General features: G+C 35.7%; 1 protein-coding gene across 22 annotated transcripts in view; it reads right to left on the reverse strand.

Moving 5' to 3' along the window:
• Positions 1–26,587, reverse strand: part of BAZ2B (bromodomain adjacent to zinc finger domain 2B) — a 296,344-nt gene that overhangs the window by 210,283 nt on the left and 59,474 nt on the right. For all 22 annotated transcript variants that reach the window (XM_070580007.1, XM_070580002.1, XM_070579997.1 and 19 more), the window contains exon 2: positions 3,720–3,762. The gene's annotated coding sequence lies outside the window, so the exon portion shown is untranslated. The remainder of the gene's footprint in view (positions 1–3,719; positions 3,763–26,587) is intronic.

The raw sequence follows: 26,587 nt of genomic DNA on the forward strand, positions 1-26,587 counted from the left end.
TAATCTCTATAAAATTTACGAATATAATAAAATTACCATGGGACAAAAAGGAATTTTAATAAAAACAGAAAAAGCCACTCTAATTATTTGAAAAGTTGCCTTGTAACAGATTATTAAATATGTAGTAAAATATTAAATAAGAATATTTAAAAATAAGATATAGCCATTGTATTAATGAAATTACATATAAATAAAAGTGCATGAAAGTGAAATTGCATGAATACTCTTAGAAAAGAGAGAATTTGGGGAAATTTGGGAGGAAAAAATCTGACTTATTTTATTATACTTCCTGTAAATGTTATTTAGAGATTTCTAATCAAGTAAGAGGTGATCACAGAACAGAATAGTAAAAATTATAACAGGATAGAAGAAAACTGGCCAAGGCCTCATACTATGTGACTTTTGGCAAGTAACTTTCCAGTTGATGATGATAACTATGATGAGGGGCCAAAAGAATTAGTACGTGTCAGCTTCTGTGCGGTGCTTCATTTAATACTCACACCACTCCTGAGACATAAATATTATCCCTGCTTTAGAGAGGAGAAACTGGATCTTAGACCATATAATTGACTAAGATCACAACAGCTATATAATATCAGAGCACGAGCTTAAACACAGGTTTTTCTGATGCCAGTTCATGTTCTTAACCATTATGCATATTACCTCCCTTCCAACTCTCCAGACCTTGGTTTTCTCATCTGTTATATAAGGAGAATGTGGCACAACCTACACTGTTCTAAAGTTCACTCTGGCTTTTAAGATGCTGATATTCTAGTGAGGTCTGACCCCCTTTCCCCAAATAAAAGCACATTATATCAGTAGATCAAATCAGCCTCCTTGCTGGAATTCGTATAAGTCAATAAAGTTATCATTAATATACGTAATATAGAAAGTAGAAATCCATTTATTAAAACTTATAGATGAAAGGGTCACAATGTGTAAGTAAGGTAAATTTGGATGTTTGGGATATATCCCTAATCTTTACAGCTGATTTCATGTCCCTTTGTGTATCTGTAAAGGAGTAAGCCATAAAGTTAAACAAGAAAGAGGGAAGAAAGGTAACTAATATTATATTTAAATGTAACAATCCTTTTAAATACATGTAATACATCATTTTACAGGTGAAGATATGGAGGCAAAAAGAGGCTAATTTCTAAAGGTCACATGCCTAGCATACAGTGCCATCAGTACTTGAATTCTCTCGTTCTAAAATCTATGCTCTTTCCTATTCACTCTACTTCCTATGATTCAAATTTGGATATTCATATATTAATATCCTTATTTCAATATAAGGAAACTAAAGGTACTAATTAATTTAGCTCTCTCTGGGATATTTATAATTGCTAGCAAACATTGCTGAGTACAGTTGAAAAATGTGTATTAAAATATGGAAAATATAAAGGAATATGTTAGTAACACAGAAATAATAAAAATTAAGATTTACCAAACTACTAGGGAAGGAGAATCCTTTTCAATTAGGATGATCGGGGAAGGCCTCAGAGAAATGATTACACGTGGACAGGGCATTAGAGGGGAGGTTTGATTTCATCAGAAGAAATAAAAAAAAGCATAAAAAAGGAAAAAGAATATTCTAGGGAAAGGGAATGACATGAATGTAAGCACAGAGCCAAAATTATATTCAAGGTGGAGTATACAGTCCACACTGGGTAGAGTGCAGGGTTCTTCTTCTTGAATAATAGGATATTTGGCTGGGAAATGTGTTAGAGCCAAACTGAAAAGGATCTTGAATACCAAGTTAGTCTAGATTTAATCTTGTAGGAAATGAGAAGTCACATCTTCAAGCAGGAAAATAAAAGAAAATAAAAGAATCAGAGCAATGCTTTAATAAGATTAAACTGAGAATTATATATAAGCTTCAGTGGTATTGATGATGGCCAAGCAGAAGGGAAATAAGTTAGAAGATTTTGACATTTTTGTGGATTGTAATATAGGGGGAAAAAAGAGAAATTCTCCTCAGTTCTAAAAATTTCTGAGGAAAAAAAAACTAAGGTGTATATTATATAATAAATACTACAGCTTTAGCTCTGAAACAGTCTATACTATTCCCCTCTCTAAGTACAACATTCTACTCTTTTAGCTCTTATTTTATCATCTCATTTCATCAGCTTGTCCACCTCTGATTAGTCCCTTAACCTCTCCATTCTCTCTGAATATATTAGCACTTCCCTGGACTGATTTTATTCCAGCCCCATGGTCAACACTTGAACTATTATCTCAATAGCACCTTCGTCTGAATCAGTACTGAAATCTATCCTCTCTTCTTTACTCAAGGGGTTGGAGAAAGCCTCACAACCTGACATTATTACAAAGTAAGGGTTTCTGTTATCAGTCACTTATGAACCTCTCAAATGAATACTTCTTGGTCTTTAACTTATTTTACATCTGACAGTATTGAACACCACCTCTCTTTCTGAAATTCTTGAATTTAGAACAGTAACAATTAAATATTAAAATATACTAAAAATATACTGTGGGAGTCATTTTTTAATTAAACACACACACACACACCTTTTTCATCCAATGCTAATTTTAACTTCCTTGATTGTAAAGCAGTAGATGCTAAATAGAAGATTACCACAGAAATAGGCTAATATTTTGTTATAAACTATTCAGTTAGGACAACAGAGTTCTGATTAAGAAAAAACAAACAGGCAAAGAGCTACAAATCAGAGAAGCTAAAATGTTCCCCTAGGAAAATGAATGAACATGTCCCAAACATCTGTAGACTCAATGATGACAATAAAACCTTTAAAAATACAATGAAAGTTCTCTCTGGCCTCTGAAAAATGTTACACTTAACAAAAGAACCAGTTTTTTTAAAAAAAAAAGTAAAACATAAATACAACAAAGATTATGTAAACATGGATTTACATTTCTGATAATTACTCCTTCTATATTTAAGGAACAATTAAAACAGGATTAAAGAAGCAGATTCACTGAGTAAACAATTTACTCTAAATTTATTTTTCTGTTATTTAAAAGGATTGTTAAAAAATTCTGTAAAATCTCATTACTGCAATACAGATTTCACTAGTTAGAATTTTATAATAATGTGGCTCAAGGCTTTGGATAAAGTTCTTCTTTAAGTAACATACTTCCTTATACACAGTAGAAATTAACACTTTAAATAAAATTAAAGAGGAAAAGTATCAGTTACTTAAGGGAACTATCCTTTAACAACAATTCTCCCTATTTGGAAGACTCTTTATAAATAATTTAAATATCAATGAAAAATTTAAGCAAGAAGCCTAAGAATCCTTTCAAGGTGATTTTCACAGTCTTTCCATAATAAGTGATTACAGTCTGAAGTAATTTTATTTTTGTAATTTTCTCCAAATGTGGAAACACCTTAAATATTTTGCCATTTTTTAGTAAAAACAAAATCTAAAGAAAGATGATGTTCAGATTATAATTCACATGGAAATATGTTAACATAATTAGGCATACAATTTCAGTTATAAATTAAAAGTAATTTTCATTTTAAATATTTTTAAATCATTTAAAGCATTATTTGAAAAGTATTTAAATAATTAACTAGAAGTGTGAGATGTGATTCATTGAAAATATGAACATTCAATTGGCTGTTGAAAGAATAATAACTTAAAGTTATAAATATTGTCTAACATAAATATTTTCTATTCTCATTCTCAGAAAAAAATGAAACATCCTTAAAAGCTTAACTATCAGTTTCATCTTACTGTGATCAATGTGGTCAATCTTGTGACATCACTGTTGAGAAATCTGCAATAGGAAAACAGAAACAGTATTCAGCTGAATCATACTTGAGTAAGTAATTTCAGGAACTAAAAAGTTTGCTTAGAATTTTTGTCTTTCTTAATGCCATATGCATATTTAAATTAATCTAAAGTTGTCAAGAAAAGTACAATTGGCATGACACAAATAAGCATAAAACGCCTGGAGTTTATTTATTGGTCATTATTATAGTATGATAGATTATGTTTGTTTATAAAAGGCAACACCACAGGGTTAATATAACATATTAGTAAATAAACTATAGAACATTTGGATTAGTTTTATTTGTTTGCAAATATTTAATAAGGGAAGCACAGTGTCTTAAATACACTACAAACAAAAGACAGATATTGTTTATAGATTCTTTTCCCTCTATGATTAGATTCTCAGCTCAGCTTATGGCTGGAATGTACTCTACTTACTATCAATTAATGTTAGAAAGTGCCTCACGCTAATCCTTATGAATAGTGAGAAAACTATTAAACATTGAAAATATGATCGGGAAGGAACTATAAACCAAAAGGGAAGTTATAAGTTAAACTATTTCTTAAGCTGTACTATATGCCATAGAATTCTTATCCTTGTAAAATCTAAGCTTTTAGAAATTTCTTAATTCACAAGGCCCATTTTAAGGTAAGCTTTAAAATGTTTAGTGTTAAAAAGTAACACAATGTCACAGTGTTTTAAGATTCATAATGGATTTTCATGTATTATTTCATCAGATCCTCAAAACACTTCCTTCAAAGAAGTGGGAAAGAGATATTTCTTATTATACACTCAGGGAAAATAGATGTTAGAGAGGATACATGACTTGTCCAAGCACACAGAACTGAGCTTTCCTTGGTTCCTTTTTTATCTCACAATTTCCATCCAAGCCAACTATTCTTCCTCATTCTGTCCTTAATTCAAAAACACTTCTTTTACTGCTTGTTACCTCACTAATTCAAGGTATTACTCTCCTATATTACCACTATAGTCTCTCTACTCTTATTCTTAACTCAGTGGCAAATATCAGCTCACCTCACTCCCTTACTCAAACTGCCCAGTGGCTTTCCCATTGCTTAAAATAAAATCCACAGTATTTACTATGGCCTGTTATGTGCTTGGTCCCCTGGTCTCCTGACAACACCTCCTGCCACTCTCTCTGTACTATGTTCCAGTCACAATGACCCTTTTGATATCCTCAAACACACCAAACTTGTCCCTCTCGAGGGCCTTGAAACTTGACACTCTCCCTGCCTGGAGCAACTGCTCTTCATCTCTTCATAGGACATCACTCTCACTTTGTTCAGGTCTCATAGCAAATGCCACCTCCTCAGAGAAGCCTTCCTTTACCATCAGAGACTGTTTTTAGCTGCCAACTCCATGAGACATCACTGCAGCATTAGTACAGTACCCAGTAACTACTCAGTAAATAGCTGCTGAATAAATGAGGAAATAATTATTTGCTAATTTCCTATTGCCTCTAGCACTAAGCCCAGAAGGAAGGATAAATAAAAATTCTTAACAAATAAGGAATATATACCATAACAACTTGGTATACATTTTAAAAAGTCGCTGCAGGGAGAGTTTGTGGAGCTTTAAAAAAAAAAAAAGGCAAGGCAGGAGGTGGTGTGAAAACGGGTGCAGTACATTATAGGTGTGATATAATGACAGAGTGGATATTAAAGACGAAGAAATGCAGAGGGAATGGGAAACTCAAGATACTTGTTAAATGGAGAAACAAGAAGACTTCATGCTAAATTAACTACAGGAACAAGGAGGATGGTGATGTCAGCATCGTGGCCGAGTGAGTTGTTCCTGTTGTCTCTCCCCTCTACCTTACAACCAGCAAGACATCCCTAGACCAACAAAGGATTCCTGACACAGCACACCAGAACACCTGAGAGATCCATACATCTATACATCTGAAGGTGAGCAGACTGGACCCAGTGGAGGTGGTGGAACCAGGGAAGCAGCTGCAGCAGCCCCCAAAAGTGGATGATCAAGGAACTGCAGCCACACCTGACTCCACAGGCCCCAGGGACTGCGGTAACCCCTGCAAATGGAGGCCCAGGCAGCCCACGCTCCCAGAGGAACCAGAACCCACTGCCGCACCCCCACAACCAAAGGCTCTGGGAACTAAAGCAGTACTTTAGACCCAGCCCCCTCCCCCTGGCAGTGATGCCACAGACCCCAGCCTTCCAAGCAGCAGCAGATGCATCTAAGACACCTCAACAGCAGTGGCAGTGCCTGTGACCAGAGGTTCCAGGAACCACGCTAGTGACTGAGACCAGAGGCTTCAGGAACCCTAGCAGCGCCCACTACCCGGGTACTTTTCCCCCTCTGGCAGTGGCAGTGCTACCCACAACCACAGCCCGCTGGCAGCAGTGATGATGTATAAGAACTCAGTGTCCCCAGCAGCAGCATTGCCAGCACCCCCCAGAAAACCCAGGAACAACAGCACAGGTGGCACACGTGGCAGCAGTGACTGGGGTGATGGAAAGGCTGCTAAAAGTGACAGCAGAGCCCATTGCGTGGGTTCCTCTCAGCTGCAGCAGCACCTGCAACTTTGCTTCTGCCACCCCGACCCCAGCCCCACTCCCTACCTCTCTGCCCATGGCAGCAGTACCTACAGACCCAAGAAACCCAGAGGTGCTCGTGACTCTGGCTCCCACACCATTCTCCCCCTCCCCCAGCGCAGTAGGGGAACCTGCAACCCAGGTGACCCCAGAAGCAGCAGAAGTGCTTGCCAGCCCCAAGACCCTTGTGGCAATGCCCACAACTATAGCCACACATAAGCAACAAGGCACCAGCAACCTCAAAGGCATAGCAGCAGAATGTGGTCACTGAGAACACCTCTGGCAGGGGCAGTGGAGGGTGGAAAGTGCAGGCTCTTCAATACAACCAGAAGTGGCTCAGAATCAAAGTAAAACAGAGCCTTATCCAAGTAAGAAAGGTTTTTACTACAAGCCAGCAGAAGAACATCTCATCAAACACCATAAAAAAATACAGTAACATGGTATCACAAAATGAAAATGACAATTGTCCAGAAACTAAACATGAAGTTACAGAACATTGCAATATAACTGACAGAGAACTCAAAATAGCTGTTCTGAAAAAACTCAATGAGTTAAAGAAAACTCAGAAAGACAATTCAACGACCTCAGGAATAAAATTAATGAAAAGGAGTACTTTACCAAAGAAATTAAAACTCTAAAAAAAAAGAACAAATAGAAATTTTGGAGCTGAAGAAGTCAATAAGTGAAATAAAGAATAAAGTAGAAAGCATTGGAAATAGAGCAGACAATATGGAAGAGAGAATTAGTGAGCTCTAAGACAAAAATCTAGAAATGATTCAGGTGGAAGAGGACAGAAAACTAAGATTTTTTTAAAAAACTGAGAAATTATCTGAGAAATGTCTGACTCAGTTAAGAAAAGCAACATAAAGATAACAAGTATCCCAGGAGGATAAGAGAAGCAGAAGGGAGCAGAGAGCTTATTTAAAAAGATAATAGCTAAGAACTTCCCAAACCTAGGAAACAAACTATATTTAGAAGCACTGTAAGCTAATAAAACACATAGATTATCTCAGTGCAAAAAGACCTTCCCTGAGGCACATTATATTAAAACTGTCAAAAGTCATTGACAAAGAAAGAATATCGAGGGCAGCCAGAGAGAACAAAACAGTAACCTACAAAGGTACACTCATTAGGATATCAGTAGATTTCTCAGCAGAAACTCAACAGGCCAAGAGACAGTAAAATGATGTATTCAAATCTAAAAGACAAAAAATGTCAGCCAAGAATACTCTATTCAGCAAAGTTAACTTTCAAATATGAAGGAGAAAAAAGGCTTTCCCAGAAAAATGAAAGCTGAGGGAGTCCACTACCACTGTCTCGTAAGCAAGCCTCTGTCTCACAAGAAATGTTGAAAAGGGCTCTCCTACCTGAGGCAAAAATGCGAAGGTAAACAAAGCTTTAAGCAAGGTGAAAAATGGACAGACAGAATCAGAAAATTGCAACTCTATATCAGAATAGGTTAGTAAACAATTATAGCATAAAGGCTAAAGGGAAAGAAAGCATTAAAAATAACTAAAACCAGGGCCGGCCCAGGGCGTAGTGGTTAAGTCCGCACACTCCACTTTGGTGGCCCAGGGTTCACAGGTTCAGATCCTGAGCACAGACCTACTCACTGCTCATCAAGCCATGCTATGGCGGTGTCCCATATACAAAACAGAGGAAGACTGGCACAGATGTTAGCTCAGGGACAATCTTCCTCAAGCAAAAGGAGGAAGATTTGCAACAGATAACAGCTCAGGACCAATCCTCCTCACCAAAAAAAACCACCTAGAACTATTTCAATTTGGTAACAAACTCACAATACACAAAGGGATAATTTGTGATGACAAAAACATAGAAGGGGATGAGGAAAAGGATGCAACCTGCACAGGCAAATGGAGATAAAATGCTATCAGCAGAAAAAGGACTATCTTATCCATGAGATCTTTTATACAAACCTCATGGTAACCACAAAACAATCAGAGCAGAGTCACAAAACATTAAAAAAGCGGAAACTGAGGAACACATCACAGAAAACCACTACGTCGAAATGGCAGACAGAAACATAAGGAAAAAGAAACAATAGAAATATAGAGCAACCAGAAAACAAAAGCTAAAATGGCAGTATTAAGGCCTCATATATCAGTATTCACCCTAAATGTAAATGGGTTGAATTCACCAGTCAAAAGACACAGAGTGGCTATATGAATTAAAAAACAAGACCCAACCATATGCTATCTCCAGGATACCCATTTCAGCTCTAAAAACAAACATTGGCTCAAAGTGAAGGAATGGAAGATGGTAACTCCAAGCAAATGGCAACCAAAAGAAAGCGGGTGTAGCCAAACTTCTATCAGAAAAACAGACTTCAAGCTAGAAAAGATAACAAGAGACAAACATAGACATTATACAATGATAAAAGTGACAATCCACCAAAAAGATATAACATTTATTAATATATATGCACTAACATAGGAGCACCAAAGTATATAAAGCAACTACTAACAGACCTAAAAAGAGAAATTGACAGCAACACAACAATACTAGGGGGCTTTAATATCCCACTTACATCACATGGATAGACCGTCCAGACAGAAACTCAACAAGGAAACATTGGCATTAAATGAAATACTAGAGTAGATGGACTTAATAGATATATATAGAACAATCCATCCTAAAACAGCAGAATACACATTCTTCTTAAGTGCAGATAGAAAATTCTCAAAGATAGACCATATGTTGGGAAACAAAAGAAGTCTCAATAAATTTAAGAAGACCAAAATCATAGCAAGCATCTCTTTGAATCACAATGGTGTAAAAATAGAAACCAACTACACTAAGAAACCTGGAAAAGTCATACATATGTGGAACAACATACTACTGAACAACTATTGGATCAGTGAAGAAACCAAAGGAGAAATAAAAAAATACCAGAGACAAATGAAAATGAAAACACATCATTGCAAAATCAATGGTATGCAGCAAAACTGGTATTAAGAGGAAAGTTTATAGCAATACAGGGCTACCTCAAGAAGCAAGAAAAATCTCAAATAAACAATCTAATGCTACACCTAAAAGAACTAGAACAAATGAAGCCCTAAGTCAGAAGAAGGAAGAAAATAAAAAAATTCAGAGGGGAAATCAATGAAACAGAGACAAAAAAGACAACAGAAAAGATCAATGAAACTAAGAGCTGTTCCTTTGAAAAGATAAACAAAATTGACAGGCCCTTACCTAGACTCACTAAGACAAAAAGGGCTCAGAGAAATCAAATCAAAAATGAAAGAGGAGAAATTACAACAGATACCACAGAAATACAAAGCATTATAAGATAAAACTATGAAAAGCTATATGCCAACAGACTGGATAACTTAGAAAAAATGGATAAATTCTTAGAATCAGCCTCTCAAAACTGAATCAAGAAGAAAAAGAGAATAGAAATAGACCAATCACTAGTAAAGAGATTGAAACAGTAATCAAAAGCCTCCCAAAAAACAAAAGTCCAGGACCACACAGCTTCTATGGTGAATTCTACCAGACAGTCAAAAGAGTTAATACCTATCCTTCTCAAACTCTTCCAAAAATGAAGAGGATAAGATGCTTCCTAAGTCATTTTACGAGGCCAGTATTACCCTGATACCAAAAACAGACAAGGACAACACGATAAAGGAAAACCATACTGCTGATGAACATGGATGCAAAAATCCTCAACAAAATATTAGCAAATTGAATATGACAATCCTTTAAAAGGGTCATACACCACAATCAAGTGGGATTTATTTCAGGGATGTAGGGATGGTTCAACATCCAAAAGTCAACCAATGTGATACACCACATTAACAAAATGAAGAATAAAAATCACATGATCATATCAGTCAATACAGAAAAAGCACTTGACAAGATCCAACATCCACTTATGATAACAACTCTCAATAAAATGTGTATGGAAGGAAAGTACCTCAACATAATAAACGCCATATATAACAAACCCATAGCTAACATCACACTCAACAGTGAAAAACTGAAAGCTACTTCTCTAAGAACATGAACAACACAAGGATGATTCCTCTCACCACCCTTATTCAAAATAATATTGCAGGTGCTAGCCAGAGCAATTAGGCATGAAAAAGAACTAAAATGTATCCAAATTTGAAAAGAAGTAACACTGTCACTATTTGTGGATGACATGATTTTATACATACAAAACTTTAAAGAATCCACCAAAAAACTATTAGAAGTAATCAACAAATACAGTGAGGTTACAGGGTACAAAATCAACATACAAAAATCACTTGCATTTCTATATACTAACAATGAACTAGCAGAAAGAGAAATCAAGAATACAATTACATTTACAGTTGCAACAGAAATAATAAAATACCTAGAAATAAATTTAACTGAGGTGAAAGATCTGTACTCTGAAAACTCTAAGACATTGTTGAAAGAAATCGAAGAAAACACAAACAAATGGAAAGATAGTCTGTGCTCATGGATTGGAAGAATAAACATAGCTAAATTTCCATATTACCTAAAGCAATCTACAGATTCAATACAAACCTAATCAGATCCTAGTGACATTTTCCAATCAAGAATTTCAATTTAGATCCAATCTAGAATCCTAAAATTTATATGGAATGACAAAAGATCCCAAATAGCCAAAGCAATCCCAAGAAAACAGAACAAAACTGGAGCTGTCACATTCCCTGATTTCAAAAAATACTACAAAGCTATAGTACTCAAAACAGCATGGTACTGGCAGAAAAACAGACACACAGAGCAAACAGAATCAAAAGCCCACAAATAAACTCACACATCTATGGACAGCTAATTTTTGACAACTGAGCCATGGACATACAATAAAGAAAAGCTTCTTCAACAAATGGTGCTGGGAAATCTGGACAGCCATGTGCAAAAGAATGAAAGTAGAGCATATTTTTATACCATACAGAAAAATTAACTCAAAATGGATTAAACACTTGAATGTAAGACCTGAAATCAGAGAACTCCTAGAAGAAAACACAGGCAGTGTGCTGCTCTTTAACATTGGTCTTAAGTATCTTTTTTAATATGCTGTCTCCTCAGGCAAGGGAAATAAAAGAAAAAATAAACAAATGGGACTACATCAAACTAAAAAGCTTCTGTACAGCAAAGGAAACCATCAACAAAATGAAAAGACAACCTAACAAACAGAGAAGATATTTGCAAATCATATATTTGATAAGGGATTAATATTCTAAAATATGAAAAAAAAACTCATATGACTCACAAACAAAAAAACAAACAACCCAATAAAAAACTAGGCAGAGGATCTGAACATTTTTCCAGAGAAGACATACAGATGGCCAATAGGTACATGAAAAGATGTTCAACATCACTAATTATTAGGGAAACACAAATGAAAAGTACATAGAAGATATCACCTCACACCCGTCAGAATGGCTACTATTAAAAAGACAGGTGGGGCCGGCCTGGTGGCGCAGCAGTTAAGTTTGCATGTTCTGCTTGGGTGGCCCAGGGTTCGCCGGTTCAGATCCTAGGTGAGGACATGGCACCGCTTGGCAAGCCATGCTGTGGTAGGAGTCCCACATATAAAGTAGAGGAAGATGGGCATGGATGTGAGCTCAGGGCCGGTCTTCCTCAGCAAAAAGAGCAGGACTGGCAGCAGATGTTAGCTCAGGGCTAATCTTCCTCACACATACACACAAAAAGACAGGAAATAAGTGTTGGGGAGGATTTGGCAAAAAGGGAACCCTTGTACACTGCTGGTCGGAATATAAATTGGTGCAGCCACTATGGAAAACAATATGGAGATTTCTCAAGAAATTAAAAATAGAAATACCATATGATCCAGCTGTCCCACTTCTCAGTATTTATCCAAAGAACACAAAACCACTAATTCGAAAAGATATATGCACTCCTATGATCAATGCAGCATTATTAACAATAGGTAAGACTTGGAAGCAACTGAAGTGCCTGTCAATGGATGAATGGATAAAGCAGATGTGGTATATATATATACAATGAAATACCCCTCAGTCACTTAAAAAAAGATGAAATTTTGCCATTTGTGACAACATGGATGGTCCTTGAGGGTGACTAAGTAAAGTGAGTCAGATAGAGAAAGACAAATACCATGTGATTTCACTCATATATGGAAGATAAACACAGAGAACAGATTAGTGGTTACCAGAGGGGAAGGGCGTAGGGGGAGGGCGAAAGGGATAAAGGGCACATGTATTCAGTTAAAGATGACAACTAGACTTTTGGTAGTGAACATGACGTAGTCTATACAGAAGTCGAAATATAATAATGTACACCTAAAATTTATATAATGTTATAAACCAATGTTACCTTAATTTAAAAAAGGAAAAAGTAAAATACAGAGAAGAAAACAATAAAATAAAGGGAAAATGACCTATAAAAAAAAGTATAGGAACAACAACATCAGAGAATGAAAGATGATCTCAACTGTTCTCATTCACTAGGGCCACAAAGAAAGAAACCTGCAGTGGTGGGATGGAGTGAGTTTTATTTTGGACAGTAAGTCAGCTCATTGTTACCAGAGGCTGTTCAAACGGAGACGCTTCCCAGCAACAGGCAGAAATCGCAATTTAGAGTAATCCAATATTTGAAAATCAGTCATATAAAAAAGTACAATTCAAGCAAAGAGTGTGGATGAGTTCACCAAGTGAATGAATACAGAGAAAGAACAGACTATCCACAGAATTTGGGGGGATACCTATAAATAAGGCTCATGGGAAGCAAGAGAAATGGCATTGTACAGTGTTTTGTTGTGTTTTGTCTAAGTCCAAGAAACAGAGAAATGGAAAAATGCACTGATTGAAGGCAAAAGAGGAAAGATTTCTAAGGAGGAGAACGTGTTAGCTTTAAACGATGCATAGAGGGATCAGAGAAGATAAGACTGAAACTTATTCTCTCTAAACTACAGCCCCCCAATATCCAATCAGATCAAAAGAAGTCTACATAGATGAAACATCCTACTCTCTGTATCCAAGACCTGCCGTCAAGGAACTACTTCCTACCAGTATCCTCCTAACTTTAATCAATACAGAAACAGTCTTGTGATGAGAAAACGTCAGTACAAAAAGTCTTGTGAAAGAAGCAATTATAATTTGTATAAAACTGTAATTCAAAAAGGTATTAAAATTTTTTAATAGTTACATTCAAACAATATTTGTAACCAAATAAAAAGATAAAAGTATGTAAATATTCCATTTTATATTTTTTTTTGGAAAAAAATACAAGATAATTAAGACTAAATCTATAATTAAAAATGTCTAATTTATTTAAAACCCTAAAGCTTATAGAATAAAAAATTATTAAAGGCATTCCTTCATCGTGGTAGAAATTTTTACACATGGCTTACTGGGTACTTGCAAATGCATGAGGGACAAAAACATACATGAAATTGAAATGACACTACAGCTTAAAGCTAGACAAATCTTAAAGCTTCTCATAAAAATCCTAAGTGGCTTTTACAAGGAAAAGGTAATTCTTTAAAATCATTTTGAAACTAGAAAATATATTCAAATTGTACACATAAAAAGTAATATTACATTTTATGAAGACATAATTCAACTAATATATTAGTTATGTGCTATTTCTCTACAAGTCACTATTTTAGTAAATATGCACAGAGAAAATCTCAACTATATTTACCCTCAGAAAACACCTACAAATGTTAAACTGGGAGAAAAGAATCTTAAGTCATGACATACAATTATATGAGTATTTTTCCAGTAATTTGCATGTAACTATCTTTATTTTTCCTCTTCCTCAGCCCCCCGAAAAAGCCTTTCCTTACGTAATCAATGTTAGCATACCCAAGTCTCAACCTTCATTTGACAACACTACATAAGTTTCAATATATACAAAGTAAGGATATTTACTCCTACATGGCTTATTGAAGAGTCAAAGAAATAAATAAATAGAATATCTATCTGCTTTTTCTCACCTCACTCAATCTGAATATTGAAAATATATGCTGATTAATTCTAAAATGCACTTAAAGTATAGTCTCTAAGATATTTAATCATTTATTTATATATCAGTTTAATGTTTTCTCTGTGTTCTATGCTCTTTCCAAGGTGTGGCTACACAATAAAAAATTATTTCTAAAATTTACATATGAAAAATAGTCTCATAAATCACATGCTCCTTGTAGATTGTTTCAGTATTGCAATTTTGGATTGTAGACATGCAAAGTCTGCATCATTCTCTTTTTAAAGTACCACAACTACACATATTTTGGCATATATTTTTAAGATTCAATAAAAACTTAATAAAAATCTAAACATGCTTCTACCATCATCTAGCTATTTCAAATTCTGACTACTACTTATTTTTTTTTTTATTACTTGGGGAGATTATTTGGTCGGGAAAAAATCACAGACTTTGATAAGCAGTATTTTTGCGGGGAGGGAAGGAGGATACTTGTAAATAGCAGGAAACTATATACTGGGGAAACTGGTGAAAATGTGATCTATCACTAATGGAATACTCTATCCAGTGCTGTGCAATGAAACTTTCTACAATGATGGAAATGTTCAGTATCTACGCTGTCCAATACCTAGCCCACAGCCAAATGTAGCTATTGAGCACTTGTAATATGGTTAGTGTGACTAAGGAACTGACTTGAAATATTAATTATTTTAAATTATTTTCATTTAGATTTAAATACCCTCATGCAGCTAGTGGCTAACATATTAGACAGCACAAGCAGGCATTTCTGAAACCATACCAGGATTGAACTGTAAATGATCCTCCTAAATATCTGAAAACTTATATTCTCTATTTTTTAGAAAAGGAAAAAAACTCTGTTGGGTAGGATATGTTCATTTCAGGAAAAAAACTCCACATTTGGATGGGAATTATTTTACCTTTAAGTCATTCTCAAGTCTAAGTTTGGTAGAAGAAAAAGGTTTATTTTACTCTAGAGTCCTTAATGTATAATAGTGCTTATAAGGGGAAATAGTCTTGGGTTCTAGAGAAGCAAGTTTTAAACTTCTTCAGGTTGCATCAATACTGCCTGGTATTTAAAAGTTTCACTTTGCTTTACTTTGTCCAGCTGGATGGAAGTTATTTACCTCACTCACTGTTATGACTAAAAACTCAACAGGACATAGAAAAAAAAGAAATTTATTTTATTAATAATTTTAGTAATCCTGATCCCTGGAAATCTCTTTTGCTATCAACTATTTTCCTTTTCTTCTACGTTTTAAGGAAAACAGATGAGCAAGCTTTAAAAGCAAGACAAGAGTTTTAACTAAGCATGTAATATGGTATACTTGAAAGAAGCCTGCCACCTCAGTCTAGAGCGGGCATGTAAATAGAAGACATCATATAACATTAATTTTGCTAAGCAATTTTGTCAAGTTAGAAAGGCAGCAATCAATTTAAATACCTAATCTACATACAACAAAGCTTTAAAGTGATAGAAATCATTTCCTGACTTGTACAAACACTGACTAGGTTGGTATCCAGACTAAAAGTTGTTTTCCTGATTTCATGGGGAAAGACATCCAAGGTAGAGAAAGGAAGGAAAATACGCATTTTGAATAGATATGGGTTCCATTTCCAAGCAGTATTTTTGGTGCAACCTACTCACTGAATGCTTCTTGTCCTCACTTTCAACTGTCAGCAGCACATGTAGTGAAGTATCAGATGTGCTTTTTTCCCTAATGTTCACAGAGGCTGTGAAGGCAGTAGTTCTAATGATTCTTGCCACATGCTAAAATACACTGAAACTAATAAAAAGGATAGAGTACAGTGAAAACTGACAACTGACCGACTCCCTGAAATAAAGTGCTCATACACTTGGAGAACTGGAAGAGAGTCCTCAGATTCATCAATTCAAAGCCACCAATTTTTATTTTGACTGTTCATCATTTTTGATCAACAAAAGCAAGATAATCAATGCCAGGGTTCTCTATAGCGGCACTATCTGGCTTTGCAGACCTCACCAGGCTTTCTGGTAGGGTAAGTAGACCTCTAAGGCAATACCTGCTTTGATTAATACTTGGTGTTAGAAATAATCAGAAGCCCACCAGCTACAGCTGAGATACTTAGAAAGTTAGAAAGTGATGACTCGACAGCCTCCCAAAAGATGTCTAGGAATAAAGCACATGGCAGTTTCTCATTTTAAAACCCTTAACTTTGTCATATCATAACCTAAAACAAAGTGAGGTTTCCCTTAAGAGAGCTGCCTTAAGTACTAAACAAAACCAAAAGCAAAACCAGAAAAGAATGTACAATTTCTTTAAAACCTTAAAGAGATGACTTACCAGGATTCTAACTTTTTGTCCCCTTGCCAACCTACTACTGTCTTCAACAAAACAACTCATTGTCAGTAGTACTACTTCAGGTAAAAACAAATCTAAACAGATGGCATTTAAAAAGCACTTCTTGTATTGTCAATGATTTTACATTTCTTTTTTCTCTCTCTTTTTTTTGGTGAAGAAGATTAGCCCTGAGCTAACATCCACGGCCAATCCTCCTCTTTTTGTTGAGGAAGATTGGCCCTGAGGTAATAATTGTGCCCATCTTCCTCTATTTTTCATGTGGGACGCCTGCCACAGCATGGCTTGATAAGCGGTGCTAGGTCTGCACCCAGGATCCAAACCTACGAACCCTGGGTGGCCGAAGTGGAGCGTGCGAACATAACCACTATGCCACCTGGTGAGCCCCTCACATTTCTTATAAATAAATTTACATTTCCATAAATTACTAAAATGAATCAACAATTTCACTATCCTTACTACAAAAGACTGTCATTCCCTCAAAAAGTACCATAGTCTTCATTTGCAACACTTGTCTTTATTGTTCTGTGTGACTGAAACTTCCCTAGAAGAGTTACAATTCCCACAGGTTAACTCAAAAAATTTTTAGACAACTAACATAAGCCTTATTCCATGAAGTTTAGCTAGAGCTCAGGTGGTAACTTCATAATTTTGCTGATAATAAAAACCATGCAAACAAAGCACAACTGGCTATTAGACTTGATGAATTTTTTTTTTTAAAGATTTTATTTTTTTCCTTTTTCTCCCCAAAGCCCCCTGGTACATAGCTGTATATTCTTCGTTGTGGGTCCTTCTAGTTGTGGCATGTGGGACGCTGCCTCAGTGTGGTTTGATGAGCAGTGCCATGTCCGCGTGCAGGATTCGAACCAACGAAACACTGGACATCCTGCAGTGGAGCGCACGAACTTCACCACTCGGCCACGGGGCCAGCCCCTAGACTTGATGAATTTTTTAAAAAATTAAAGTATACACATGCTGCATGTTTCTCCAAACTTTACCACCCTGTTCTTTCAACACTAATGAGCACTTCTCAAAATCTTTACTTACTCGGTCACAGGTTTCTGCTTTAGAGCCATAAATGGGCATCCGATAGAGGAAGAAGGTGGTAGAACAGGTGTTGAAACATTCTTGAGGCTAATATATACACAATCCAAAAATGAACTAATCACTTGAGTGAAGTAATATAATGAAGAGCTTCATTTGAGAAAAACTATATGCTGTTAGCTGTACTTTTATTTCTCTAAGTGTAAGTACTTTAGGAACTTCAACTCAAATTGTAGCAACACAGAGAGGTAAGGCCTTTAGGAATTACTATTAACTAAGTTAAAACACATTACCCGAGCATAAATTATGGGGAAAGTTTAGTTTTTATCAAAATTAGAGACCATTTTAGTCCTGTCAACAAATACCAAATCAATAATTTGCTGCTTATAAGACTGCCTTTAAAAAAACCCACCTCACTTGAACAAGCCAGCAATCAAGACAAACATAAGTTCATAGTTTTATAAAGGTTTCATGTACCATAGCTAAAAGACTGAAATGAAACTAATCCACTGCAAACCTTCAAAGATCCAATTAAGGCATTTAAGCAATCTAACAATATACAGTCAAAAAAATAATTAGTTAGGTCCTATAACTAAAATTGCCATCACTAATGAACAATACTAGGTTTCAGATAATATATATTTTACTCTTTTCTATTAAAGAACTTGCTATGAATATATAGAGATATTAAATATTTATTTTGTTTTTCTAAGAACTCTTAGAATGGCTTCACCATAAACAAGAAATCTAGTCTCAGGCTTTCAACAAGGGACTACATAACACTGGTCCTCATTCAGAATTTTGGCATATATTCATTATGTACCTTAGGCAATCTCTTAGTACTTCAGTTTGCCGTACCATAATTATCTACTTCACAGGGATGTTGTGAAGTCTAGTTAATTATACTCATAAAAGTTTTTGAGGTCCACAGATGAAAGAAAGGTATAAGGTGTAGATAGAATTAATTGCTATGTAGTTGATGAAAAACATGCCACTTAAAAACAATTAACAGCAACGACATGGAAGAATCTTAAAGACACTATGCTAAGTGAAATAAACCAGTTCTATACACTGAATATTTGCGCCCCCGCCACCATAATCCACATGTTGAAATCCAATACCCAATGCGATGATATTTGGAGGTAGCAACGTCGGGGGGTGATGAGGTCAAGAGGGCAGAGCTCTCCTGAACAGGATTAGTGCCCTTATAAAACAGATACCAGAGAACCTTTTTTGCCCCTTCTGCCATGTGAGGTTATAACAAAAAGACAGCCATCTATAAACCAGGAAGTAGGCCCTAACCACACACAGAATCTGTCAGGACCTTGATCTTGAAATCCTCAGCCTCCAGAACTGTGAGAAATAGATTTCTGTTATTTATAAGCCACCTAGTCTATGGCATTTTGTTACAGCGGTCCAAAGGGACTTAAGACAGCCAGTCAGAAGAGGATAAATACAACATGATTCTTTTCTTGTTCTGTGAGGAAGATTGGCCCTGAGCTAACATCTGTCACCAATCTTCCTCTTTTTTGCTTGAGGAAGACTGTTGCTGAGCTAACATCTTTGCCAATCTTCCTCTATTTTCATGTGGGATGCCACTGCAGCATGGCTTGATGAGCAGTGCTAGGTCTGCACCCGGGATCCGAACCTGTGAATCCCTGGCTGCCCAAGTGGAGTGCCCCTGTATGAGTCTTACCATATTGTGATATGAGGAACTTATATGAGGTACCTTGAGTAGTCAAACTTGATGTGGGGTCAGCGAGCCAAAGAGTCGAAAGAAAGATTTCTTGGACTCTCAAGGTCTGGCAGTAGTGCTCTTTTATTTAGAGAACAGTGTGGAATACCATGGGGACAGGACCCATGGGCAATAAAGAGCTGCTGCTGCATGGGGACAGGACTCATGGGCAGTCAGAGCTGCTGCTGCCGCTGCAAACATGGGTTGAGAGTAGGGCTAAATTTAAGGCATAGGTATGTGAGTTATCTCTTTACAAGACAAAGGAAAGAATATGTAAAAAGAGTTGTTAAAATGGTATCAGTGCAGGTGGGGTCTGGTTATTGGGTGGTCTTATAACTTTTAGATAAGAATCAAACCGGATTAAGTAGATGGCAGAAGCCACCACCTTAAATATTATCTTCAGCTAAAGACAAGGGAGGATGTTGGTGGTGGGGGGAGTCAGCTACATGAGGTTACCAGACAAGCACAATAAACAGGACTTAAGTCCTTGCCATCCCCATGAAGAGTTTCTTGAGATAAGGTCATCCCCACATCCTCCTGGTGCAGAGAGGGAGACACCCCCACAGATGGAGACTTCCTTCACAAATGCAAATGTCTCTCATCAAAGGGCAAGCAAATTCCACTCCTTAGAGCCTCCTTCTCATCTGCAGTTTTTAAAAGTAACCAACCTAAAATAATCCTCATCAAAATTCATAACACAGAAAGTAGAATGGTGATCTCTAGGGGCTGGGGGAGGGGAGAATAGGGAGGTATTTTTTAATGGATATGGTTTCAATTTTGGAAGATGAAAAAAAGTCCCAGAGATGGAGGATGGTGATGTTACACAACAATGTGAATGTACTTAATGCCACTGAACTGTATACTTAAAAATGGTTAAAATGTTAAATTTAATGTTACGTATATTTTACCACAAAAATTAAAAAAAATTAACAAGTGAAAATCAGAACATAAATGGCAGAACAATCTTAAATTTTTCTCATTCAGTAATTCACTCAGTAAAACGTTAATCAAATCAAGCAATTCATTTGTTCATTCGTTAACTATTTTATTTTATCAAGTGTTTTCTATGCGGCAGGCACTGCACTAGACCCAGAAATATGGCAGTGAAAAAGACAAACTCTCTGTCTTCACAGAACTTATGAAGAAATAGTAGAGGTGTACAAAACAACAAAAAAGTACAAAAATTTCATCTTATCTCATGGTGATAAGCACTACAACGAAGGACAAGGAGATGGAGTGATGGCAAGGAAGGCCTCTCTCAGAAGAGTCCAGAATGAAGTAAGAAGGAACACTTCAGGTAGAGAGAACAGCGAGTGTCAAGGCCCTGAGGTGGAAAGGCTTAGTGTTTCCAAAAGATGACAAGAAGGTGCAGGGCTGGTTCACAGTCACTTAGAAGACAGTGGTATGAGAGCCAGGCACAGATCACGGAGGGCCTAAAAAGCAACAGTAATAGTTTGGATGTTACTCCAGGTGTGTTGAAAGCCATATGAGATGGTTTCACTAAGGGTGTGATGTGATCTGATTAAAAAAAAAGGAAAGACACTCTAGTCACTGTATACAGAATAATCTTGAGGATAGGAGAGGAAGAGAAGAATCAAAACACAGAGACCAGTTCAGAGAATGAAGTAATCCAGGTGGAAATGAGGTGACTATTATGGTAGCCACATTGGTGGTAAGAAGTCGTTGGATATTTGGTTGCTGATGGATTAAGGAAGAGAAAAAGCATGACAGTCAAGGATAACTCCAAAGTTTTGGTCAGGTCAATAGAGTGACTGCCAAACACTGAGATGGAGAACACTGGGGTAGGAATATGTTTGGTGGTGATGGTAGTGATAGTATTAAGGAACCAAGAATTTGATTTTGACAAAGTTAAGTACCCAAGCGAAGAGTTGCAGGAAAGATGACATGATCAACTGTGACAAATGCTGCTGGGACAACACTTAACCTGAGGGCTGAGAAATAACCATTTAATTTAAGAAGATAAATTTCACTGGTGCCCATGACAAGAACATTGTCAGTGGAGTGGTGCAGACAAAAGCATGAATAGGATAAGTAAAGCAAAGAAAGTGTGATGAGGACGTGAAAGTGGCATATATGGACAACTCTTTGGGGGAGTTTTGCTATAAAGGATTGTAGAGAAATGGTACGGTAGCTGGAGGGGGATGTGAAGTCTTGAAAGCTTTTTGTATGAAAATGGAGAAATAGAACAGCAAGTTTATATGCTGATAAGATGACCTAGAGAAGGAAAAAAATGATGGGAAAAATTAACAGACACAAAATCAATGATTACTAAGTATGTAATAACTGCATAAATCTGTCCCTGCTGCTAGAAATGCAAAGATAATAAATATAAGACATGTTATAATATGGAAACTCTATTGAAAATCATGGGGGAAAATACCACATATAATTAAATTAAAAACCCTTTAGAAATAGTATTATTTTATAATAGAGGATGCCACATTAAGAATATTATGCAAAGCAATGTTGACGCATTTTATGCTGTGATAGCAATGTCCTTCTAGGCTATACACATGCAGCTGCACAGTGTAAAAATAATGCTGTACACAGCTTTTATTTGATTATGCACAGTGAGGCTCCAATAGGATCAACATTAGACAAAAAGTAAAGCCAGCAATTTTAAGAAACACCTCCACTGTACTTTCCATTTTCTCTCCTCTGTATTGACCCATTTCCACTTTTGGATTCCCAGCACTCCTCTATTCTATAACTCATCACTCTACTCAAACAGAAGAGCAATTCACATACCAATCATTTACACAAATGTTTATCATTTCCAGAGTTCCCTTATCTCTGCTTATTAATTACTTTCCACCATGTTCCTTTGCCTCCTTTAAAAAGATTCCTTAAGAACTAGATATTTGTAAAGAATTTGAAAGTTATAAAGACAAGTGACTAATTACTATTAGTGTAAATTAATTTAGATAAGTTACTCAAACACATTTGCATTTTAAGCTTTTTTCCCCTCTACTTATAAGGTCCTTTATCTCTTGTGTATTTTTACACCCTGTCCTGTTCTAAAATAAGATACTAGATAATATATTAAGGTACACAAATACAAACTAAAAATAAAAAATCAAGAGTGAGAAAAATAAGATCAGATAAAGAATAAGGTTAGTTTCAAAAATGCTTGCCACAAGGCCCTGTACTCTTTGGTACTGGGGGACCACACATATGGCTTTGAGTTTCCTGATAACCAATGCAAAGAAGAAATGACTGTCATATGCAGCTTTTATTTGTTTATATTATTCACAGTTTTCATAGGTGAAAATAAATCATTTTCTTAAAGGAAGCACAGTTCTTTTTCTTACTGAGACCTGAAGAAAGCCATTCTATTGGGTTGTCACAAATATTCCAGCAATATACAAAATAATGAGTTTTGAAGGACTTTCTTTAACATCCCTCAGAGACTGACCAATGGCATAGTTATTGAGAGCATTTCAGCAGCTAAAACAATATGGTTCAAGTATGTTGCACATAACTCTAATTCAAGGGTAAGATATGAAATATCTAGAACAGTATTATACATGTTTCAGGTAAATCTCCAGAATGTTATAATTTTAGAAATCACAATAAATTTTTTAAATTGAGATAAAATTCACATAACATAAAATCCACCATTTTAAAGAGTACAATTCAGTGGTTTTAGTATATTCACAATGTTGTGCAACCATTGCCATTATTTAATTCCAGAATATTTTCATCACCCCAAAAAGAAACACCATACCAATTAAGCAGCCATTACCCATTCTCTTGCCTACTCTGCCTCCCAGTCCCTGGTAACCACTAACCTACTTTCTGTCTCTATGATGCCTACTCTGGACATTTCATATAAATGGACTCACATAATACGTGACCTTTTGTGTGTGGCTTCTTTCACTTAGCATAATGTTTTCAAGGCTCATCCATATCGTAGCATATATCAGTACTTCAGTCTTTATTTTTGCTGAATAATATTCAATTTTATGCACATTTTATTTATCTATTTATCAGTTAATAGACATTTTGGTTGTTTTCCACCTTTTGGCTATTATAAATAACACTATGAACATGCATGTATAAGTTTTTGTAGCGACACAAATTTTCAGTTCTCTTAGATATATACCTAGGAATGGAAGTTTGTGGTCATATGGTAACTCTATGTTTAACTTGTTGAGTAACTGCCAAACCGTTTTCAAAGCAACTGTACCATTTTACATTCCCATAGGTAGTATATGAGATATCCAATTTTTACATCCTCACCAACACTTATTTTCCTTTTAACAGTCATCCTAGTAGATATGAAGTATTTCTCATTGTAGTTTTGATTTGCATTTCCTGACTAACGAGCACCTTTTCATGTGCTTATTGCCACATATTTTCCTCACAATGAATTTTTAAAGGTTGTCATCTGTTACTAGTTTTCAGATTAAGAGTGACAAAGTATAATAGATTATAATTTGTGCAAATAAAGATGGCAGATCAAAACTACTATGAGGCAGAAAGCACATCTCTGTATCATAAGGATCTGCTGTATAATACTAACAAATATCAACACTACATCATTGCACTGCCTGAGAATTCTCTTCTTCCTCACCATCAGATGTTATTGCCTAATTAATGAACAGTTTATATGCATAAAGAGGTGTATTGTTTTAAGATTCAAGAGAAACTGGCAATTGTCAAATAATCAGAAAAAAAGGTAGATATTAAAACAGGTTGCAGCATTTCAAAAGAAACTAACAAAACAAATGATTACAGCTTGAAAGTAAAAGTATATAATTTTTGCATGGTCACTTAGTTCTTCACTGAGTTTTCATGCAGACTGAAAAGCTTAAAAAAAAAAATTAAAAGCTCTCTCATTTGGAGCTTTAAAGACGAGTTAGTCTGATTCTTTCAACAGCGGCCAACGATAGGCCAGTATCTGGATTACTGGTCTGAAAAGGCAACTTAACGTTCTAGGAGTAAGAGATCCTGATCATCAAGCTAGTTAAACAGATTCAGTCAGCAGCCGGATTTCATGGTGAAAAGAATACTTGTGAGCTTACCAGTTGTGATTCTTAAGGGCTGGAATTTGAAACAAAGATAGTACTGAACTTGCTGGGAGAAGAGGACAAGATCATGAAACGTTTCTAAGTTTAGTCACTTGAATATTTAAGTTTTATTAGACATAATTTTAATTCACTATTATAAATAAATGAGTTTTATTAAATCATTTACTATTTTTTCTTTATATTAGGGTTTCCATGACCTACCCTCTAACATTACTTGACATGGTCCCTCTTATACCTAGCGATGCACAGGCAGCATTTACCAAGTAACAATTGGTACAATACCAATGTACACCATCTATTCCATAATAAATTATGTCTTGACTTATAAGAATTACATGTTAATGCCACCCAGCTTTGTTCTCAAAACAATAAAAAAGATGATTCAAATGAAAAATAGATTCTTGTTCTCAAATTGCTAAAGAATTAAACAAGCATAAAGTTGGAATATTTCAGAGAATAGTGCCTTCAGTTTCTAAAAAAATTGTGAAGTAGACTATTCTGAAGGAAATGATTGTTTTTGGAGCAACCCAAAGTTTAACCAACATACTACAAAATGTGCAGACTGTGTTCTTCCTTTTCCGGTCATATACCTAAACAAAATAGGCAAAGAAGTTTTAATAAAAATATAGAAACAGATTTAATGCTGAACTTCTGTAATTATCCATTTCATCAGCAAGTTTCCTAATACTAAGCAGAAATAGTATAAAAAATGAAAATATAATGTGTGCTTTTTAAAGTTGGTAGATTTAGGATTTTTAGAAACAAAACTATACAACAAAAGATACGGAAATTTCTAATGGTAAAAACGTATTTTTTGATTCAAAGTTAAAGAATGATTTTGCTCTTCTAATTGCTTCATTGTCATCATATTTCAAAATACGTATACAAATAAAACTTTCATCATTTTCAGCAATTCATCTGGGAGATAATTTTTTTTGCTGTCTACCTTAATCCCAAGAAGCTTGGACAATACACTAAGACACAAAAAATGTTCCATAATAAAATAGTCAGCCTTGTGCAGTGTCTGAAACAGAAGTTTTCAATACACGTCTGTTTAAGCTGTGTAGCTTACCTGTGCCTCACCTTCCTCTGAGGCACAATATCAGTATGTGGAGAACAAAGATTCTGATCTTTGGTTTAAAATTTAAAACTTAAAATGTTCTCACTTAGAAATAAATTTCCCTTTAGAAAACGGACAATTTCATTCTACTATTTTTAATGGGATTTCACTGTAGTATGGAAAAGGGCAAGAGATTAAAAAAAAAAGTAGAGAAACGCTCAATTTGAGAATCTCCCCTGCATATCATGATAAGGGCAGAGTCACCCTATCTTAAATGACCTTTTCCTGTCATTTACAGCCCCAGGACATTTCTTACCCTTTCTCTCTGTCTTCTTTCCTTTTGTCAGGAGAAAAGCAACTTCCTCCAGAAACCCTTTGCTAACCTCTGCCATCTGCCTCCAACTCTAACTCTCAGTACTCCCTGCAGCCTGGATAAGTGAGGTAATCTTAATATCCCATAAGATGCTGTGCATATATCTATCACTGAATAACTTATCTCACCTTGTTAGAATTTTCTTTTTATTAATTTGTTTCCTTTCACTAGACGCCTAGTTCCATAAAAACAATGCTTATGTCTAATATATAATAGATGCTTGTGGTATAATAAAAAATAAATATTTAGTCTTTGTCCTTAGTTCCTGTCCCAGAGCTCCAAAAAGTTCTGGAATTTAAACTTATTGTCTTCGTATGCTGGTGAGAAAAACCAGAAAAACCAACGACTCAATTAGAGAGTTAGACTATTCAGCTCCACCCACCTGCAGAGGCAGGAGAGGAGCTTGAGATTGAGTTCAGTCACCAATGGCCAATGACTTAATCAATCATCCCTACGTAATGAGACTTCCACTAAAATCCCTAAACAATAGGGTTCAGGGAGCTTCTAAGTTAGTGAGCAGATCCACATGCCCGGAGGATGGTATACACTGACTCCGTGGAGACAGAGTTTCCTGTGCTCAGGACCTTTCTGGATCTTACCCTATGTACCACTTCACCTAACTGTTCATCTGTATCCTTTTTCATAAGCTGCAATAGGAAATATAACACTTTCTTGAGTTCTACTGAGT

The sequence above is a fragment of the Equus przewalskii genome, chromosome 17 (assembly GCF_037783145.1).
Source record: "Equus przewalskii isolate Varuska chromosome 17, EquPr2, whole genome shotgun sequence".
Lineage (NCBI taxonomy): Eukaryota > Metazoa > Chordata > Mammalia > Perissodactyla > Equidae > Equus > Equus przewalskii.